This window comes from Rhynchophorus ferrugineus, unplaced genomic scaffold, assembly GCF_030347505.1.
Source record: "Rhynchophorus ferrugineus isolate W39M unplaced genomic scaffold, kcgeb_rfMv2 rfM1, whole genome shotgun sequence".
Lineage (NCBI taxonomy): Eukaryota > Metazoa > Arthropoda > Insecta > Coleoptera > Curculionidae > Rhynchophorus > Rhynchophorus ferrugineus.
This window is the reverse complement of record NW_027472580.1, coordinates 56,523,833-56,530,441: the sequence shown is the minus strand read 5'-3', so window position 1 is coordinate 56,530,441 and position 6,609 is coordinate 56,523,833. Positions and strand designations below refer to the sequence as shown.

General features: G+C 33.0%; 1 non-coding gene across 1 annotated transcript; it reads left to right on the top strand.

Moving 5' to 3' along the window:
• Window positions 1–3,182: 3,182 nt before the first annotated feature.
• LOC143189386 (U6 spliceosomal RNA) lies at window positions 3,183–3,288 on the top strand. The gene has a single exon (XR_013003845.1). It is a non-coding gene; the product is annotated as a U6 spliceosomal RNA (small nuclear RNA).
• The last annotated feature ends 3,321 nt before the right edge of the window (window positions 3,289–6,609 follow it).

Here is a 6,609-nt window from a genome sequence, read left to right as displayed (position 1 = left end):
CATTGCAAACCAGGTTTAGGCAAACCAAGAAAAATTAAATTATCATGATCCCAACACCTGAAAATCAACCATTGAAATTACAGTCGACAAAATTTAACACCAGTTTGAGTTTATTAACAAACACTCAAGGATTGACCAAGTGTATGGAATAACAAATGTATTGAAAACGCCTTTGAAGATAAAAACGTATGTTCAGCTATATTCTTAGATTTAGCAGAAACCTTCGATAAGATATGGCATGACAGGCTTCGTTGTAAGCTACCGAAAATATTACTCAAATAATACACTGTACTATTAAAATCTTACATTACAGCAAGAATGTTTAGATTTCAACAAGAGTAAACCTACTTTACAATAAAATAAGCTCAAACAAGACAAGTGCATCACAAGGAAGTGTATTGGGAGGCAATTCTTTACATTCTCAACACATGTGTGACACATGTGATATGATGTGATACATTTGCTTATAATACTCCGACTCTTGCTGTCGGAGACAAAAGCGAGCAGGCAAGTGTCAATACAAATAATTGGACTTAAAAATAATCCATCCGCACAAGTACCAAAAATAACAATATATAATAACGTGGTTCAATATAGCAACAACAGTAAGTGTCTTGGAATGAATCTTGATCCAAAAAGGAAAGAACTGAAATTAAATTATAAGAAAATGTATTAGTTAATTGAAAGAAAATCAAAATTACAGGTACATAATAAATTCTTATTATACAAGTAAATATTGAAATATATATCTACAAAGGGAATTCAATCATGCAGATATTACGCGAAAAGTAATATATATAGAAAGAAGTTTCCCAGAACGAAGTCCTGAGAATTATTGTAGGTGTATCCAGATACCACAAGACCGACTACTTACACTGAAACCTTCAGATATCGACTCGGAAATCAAGAGAATTACAAGGAGGCATTAGGAGAGACACTATTCTCATGTCAATATCGAAGGATTAGAACCCTTGCATAACACCAAAACAGGACATAGACTCAAAAGAATCAAACCATTTGATCTTATGTAGTGTAGTGTAGTGAGGTATATTTAATAGAAAAACAGCAGCGTTAATACATAAACATTATTGCAGCAGAGATTAAGATAGGGCCGATGAGTCCTTACTGATTTATAACTAGATTTAAGTTACTGTAAAAACAAATTGTAGGTTACTCAGCGACGAGTAGTAACAAGGTAACAAATAAATTTAAAAAAAAGTAGTAATTACATTATAAATATATTTTAAATTAGCAAAATTAGTGACAAATAACTTACCAACATTTTAAGCAAGGTTTCCAATGATTAGTTCCCAGTACCGTTTGATAAAATTTATATATTTTAGACAATTGCTTCAAATTGTGACTTGGTTCAAATGTAAGTGTGATGATTATTCAGATGGAAATCATGTTACCTTCTTCAAAAATTAATGACATCTTGTGTTTAACATCAAATTATTTTAGGGTAACTGCTAAGATATAATGATTATAATTTCATACCCACTGATAATGTACTATTGTTTATTACTCTTTATTTTCCATCATAACTACCCATCAAATAGAAGAAAGGCACTATCAATTTTATTAACACATTTTTATTGTCTTTATGCAGTTCAAACATATTAAATTTTTACCTTTTTCAAAGTGACGTAAATAAAATGTGTACACAGTATTATGATGCTCTTATTTACTCAAATTTTATTAGGTTACTATAGTCTTTTACTCGTTCCTTAATTAAAAATTCTATTGCCAGCGAGCTTAGCACTCGCGTTTCAAAAATTCCATTTCATGTTAGCGACACTAACACACGTACCTGCTGCTACGTGTTCCGGTGCCTACGCTAAACTGGATTATAGAGCTCTGTACACAGACAGTATCTTTGCAAATTTATTACTTGGATTTGCAACATCTTGCTTTTGGTTAAAATACAGTTTCGTTTACATGAAATAAATTCCCACATAAAGCTTCAGTTTGTACTGGCGGTAGTGATGTATAGAGATGGCCCTGCCTGGCCTTTTTACAATTCGTTTCAGTTCGAAATGTGAGATAGATACTGAGTTATTACTATTCAATTTCTTTTTACTTCATAAGTTTATTGTGAGTAGCATTTAATGTCAATACTATGCCACGAGAATTAAACTAGAATAGAGGAGAAAAATTTTATATTGAATAAACTTTATTTAAATATGTTTAAATTAAATACTATGTACATGCACGCAATTCATGCAGGTTAATTGTATTTCTTTTAAAACCCTGTATTTATGATACATAATGAAAATAAATTCAAAAAATTATGTTACTATACTAAATATTGTTAATATCTTAAAATATCTATAAAAATTAATGATGTTTCCAAAACCTAATCTATTAATTCCTAATATTCTTAATTGCACAATTAAATTATAATATAAAAATTAATATAAATCATCCACTTCTTATCAATCTAAGTATCCAATAAAATTGAGATCTATATATGTATATATATATATATATATATATATATATATATATATATATATATATATATATATATATATATATTATTAGATATGCATATTAGTGCTGTGAATTAACTAGAACAAATGTTTCGCTGAGAAAATTGACAGTTGAGCAAATATATATTTTTTAAACTATAAACTAAGATTTCGAATATTACAACTTATGAAAACACTTAGAGTAGTATCTGATTAGATGTTATGGCTTTTCTTGTAAACTCGCCTTTCAAACCATTATAATATGCGTCTCTGAATTTGTCTATAACTGTACACTGATACTCGCATCTTAAACGAATGGACTCATAATTGCCTAATTGATAAAGTCTCACAGTTAAAATATCTCAAGCTTGCAGATGTCAGATTATAACAGTACCCAAGCATTCGAGCAATAACAGAGGACTAACAAGGTAAATGTTCGAAAGAGGTGGATTTTAGCAATAATTTCCTCTCTTCCACACGTACCATCTTAGGGAAATAAAATGTCCTGCAGATCTCTAATTCCGCTTACTACTTCAGCAATAGATATTGCTTTCTTTTCCTGCATATAGTAACTGATTTCAGGTAACTGAAGTGCGCACTTGCTCTAACCGGAGACCGTTGAGATAAACAATAGCAGAGGGTCCATCAGTTGTCAATATTTTGAAATTTTCTTAATTAACTCTTTACAAACCATATTACTCTAAAATACCAGTATTTGCTTCGGCGGTACATATACAAAAATTGGAACGATACAGAGAAGATTAACATGGCCCTGCGCAAGAATGACACGCAAATTCGTAAAGCGTTCCACATTTTTACTCCATCAAGACATTCAAAATTCTGAACAAATTACAAGAATGGAAGATAGGTAGTAATGTACATCAATTTGTTTCATCCTTCCTAAGGAACCGAACTTTCAGGATTAGAGTCAATGGCAAGCTATCGTCATCCTTTCCACAAGTAAATCGTATATCTCAAGGCTGCACTATAAGTCCAACCCTATATATAATTGCGTTTGATTCTATCAGAGAACACATATCTGAGCAAACTAAAGTATGATTTCGCCGATGACATTGCCATTTATTATGCTTATCAGGATCACAAAAGAAGTCAGGAAGTTCTGCCAAAAAATGCCTCGATACTCTCCCTTTTTGGGTAAAAACAAATGGCCCTCCACTCATGATAAATCTAATATCGTGCGCTACTGCAGTATAAGGAATTGTCTTCGAATGACAGTTCTGTCTATCGATAGGATATCGAACATAAAGAACAAACCTGAGCATACATTCCTGCGAATTATATTCGACTCACGTCTCAGCTGGCTTCCACACATCAAACATACAAAAACAGATACCTCAGTGATATTAGCCTAATTCGATCCCCCGCCAACTTTAACTGGGGTGCTCATAGAACCACTCTTCTGAACATCTATAGAGCATTGACGTTGAGTAAACTGGATTATGGCTGGCAGTGTTTCATTTATGCAGTCCCCTCATATATAAAGAGCTTAAATTCAATACAGAATACAGTACTAAGGATTGCTCTAGGAGCATTCCATATAAGTCCAATTGTCAGTCTACTCTGTGAGGCGGATATTTCTTCCCCGGACTCTCGACGGGAGCTTTTGGTAATAAGGTACACAAGTTCTTTAAAACTCAAGCCGGGGCTATCTCAATATGGGCATTTTTTCCTCATCAACTGCACTTTCAGGATAAAAGGGTAAACAAACAAAAGGTCCGGCAGATCGCGCCTATTTCCATTGATCTCTAAATGAGACTTCTTCATAAGGACGCTCTTAACTCTTTTAGTGCGCGCTCCCTTTCAATCTGTTGATCTTCGAAAAATACCTTAGTCATTATCAGATTTACACTGATGGATCAAAAAACAATGAAAATACAGGAGGTGTACATACATCAACATTGAAGGAAGAACATTACAAATTGCCCTCTTTGGCGAGTGTTTTAATTGCCGAATCGCTGGCCATATACAAGGCTCTTAAATGCGTTCAAGACAGTCCAGATATGATCTCGGTGGTAATTATCATTGACAATGAGCTCTCTTGAGAACTTAAAATCGGCACAGACACATCATCCACTGACAATACACATTCGAGAATTGAACACGGCCGCTCGTAATAGCGGCAAGAATATTACTTACATGTGGATTCCATCCCACATGGGAATTGAAGGTAAGAAAGATAAGAAGACCATCTTTCGGGGAAAAGGGAAGAATCACTTTTAAAAAACTATCTATATTGGAGAAGGGATCTGAATACATATTATACCGCACTGTAAAAAAAACTGGATTAACTAAACTGGGACTTTTGATCAATAACAAATTGTGCGAGGTAGAAGAGGAGTTTTAGCAAGGTCTCAACATTTGTAACATTAGCAGGCGTAAATTGGATATTTTTTTCAGACTCAGAATAGGCAACTGTCGGCTGACTCATGCGTTTATACTGAAAGGAGGATGTCCGCCCATCTGTGATAGATATAGATCCTCGCTGAACATCAAACACATCCTGGTTGAATGCCAAAGACATGCCCTCTAAAGACGACTGTCTGACCTGAAGGGAGCCATGAAACAACTTCAACAATTGCAGAACCTTGAATCTTGAACTGATGAACTATTTGGCTGCCATCGGAGTATTTCAAAACATATAATAGATTATGTATACTACTGTTGTTAATTTATGAATTTTAAACTGTTCACTCCATAGTATTCTCATACTTATGTTAAATTAAATATAAGTTTTTTGTTTTGTTCTTTATATTGTTTGTTCTGTAATATTAAAATGTATATAGTGTATAGGTTCTAAATAACCCTCGAGGCTGATGGTCTTTAATAAATAAAATCCAATCTAATCTAAAATACCATATATTCTCCGATCGCTAAATTTGTAATCTTCGTCCTTGATAATTTATGTCATCACTTGTTGTACTCCAGACGTCTTACCACACTTTATTAATTCTATTACCGTTCACAATTCTTCCATTGTTGGCTGATCAACAGAAGTTTCTGTAATATCAATTGCTGGTATAGTTGCTAAGTTTTGTGACGGGTCATGATTATAGAGACGTATGAAAAACACCCTCCATGGTTTGTTACGCTTATCCTTTGATTTTAAGAAACACCGTCTCGGAGTAGTAAAGAAGTCTGAGGAAATGGAATTGACCCAGCGAAGTTTGCTACCAAACTCAGCAAGAACTTACCCACTCATTATACGCTAGTGAACAACTTAAAATAGAAGCTGAGGGAATGAAAAACTATGGCTACTATATCAATTATAGCTTAAGGATATTGAAGGGCGTTTTTCACATGTTAGCAACTGCTCCACCACTGCTATCAAAATAAAATATTAAATATGGTGTACTGCGAGTTGCAAAAACCGATATGATAAATCCGATATTTGTAATTCAATTAGTTCTTAGAAATTTAATTTTTAATTGGTATATCAATATTGAAAGTGTTGAAACCAATAACTACAGCTTTAGATTACATTTAGGGCAACATTTGTTAATATAGCAAGCTCCTGCCGACTCGAATGTGTGTCAGAGAAGAAGAAAAGGCCTTTAATGTTATCGAATCACAATTAAAAGAAAATTTGGAGAGAAGATATCACCTGAAATAAATGGAGTTAAGAGTTAATTAGCATCATGCTAGTTGCAAAATTTATTATTCAGTGAGTGGTGGAATTAGAGTTAGCTGACTAGCTTCCTAAACGATAGAAGCTTAAATCGTCATCCTTAAAAGATATGCAAATATAAAAATATGTTCATGCAATATAATATAAATCTGTGCTTATCAGGACCTGTAAAAAGGTTGTTTTCTTTAACATGTTTTATTCATTCCCCAGCAGGAGGCATTGGCTGTTTGATAATACATTTAAAAATCTAGCGTTCATGCTAGGAAATGTTTCTTTTGCTGATTAATAGACTGAGCTGGATTAATTCTAGTCTATTACATACCCTAATATCTGACAGTATTTTGTAATTTGTATTTTGTATATTACATAACAATAGTTAAAATACTTTATATTTCGTATTTTAAATACATGAGAGATATTTTATTATATTTTAATTTGTATTTTTATTAAAATGATGCAGGTAGTTTGCCAAGCTTTGCTGTTTTGCACATT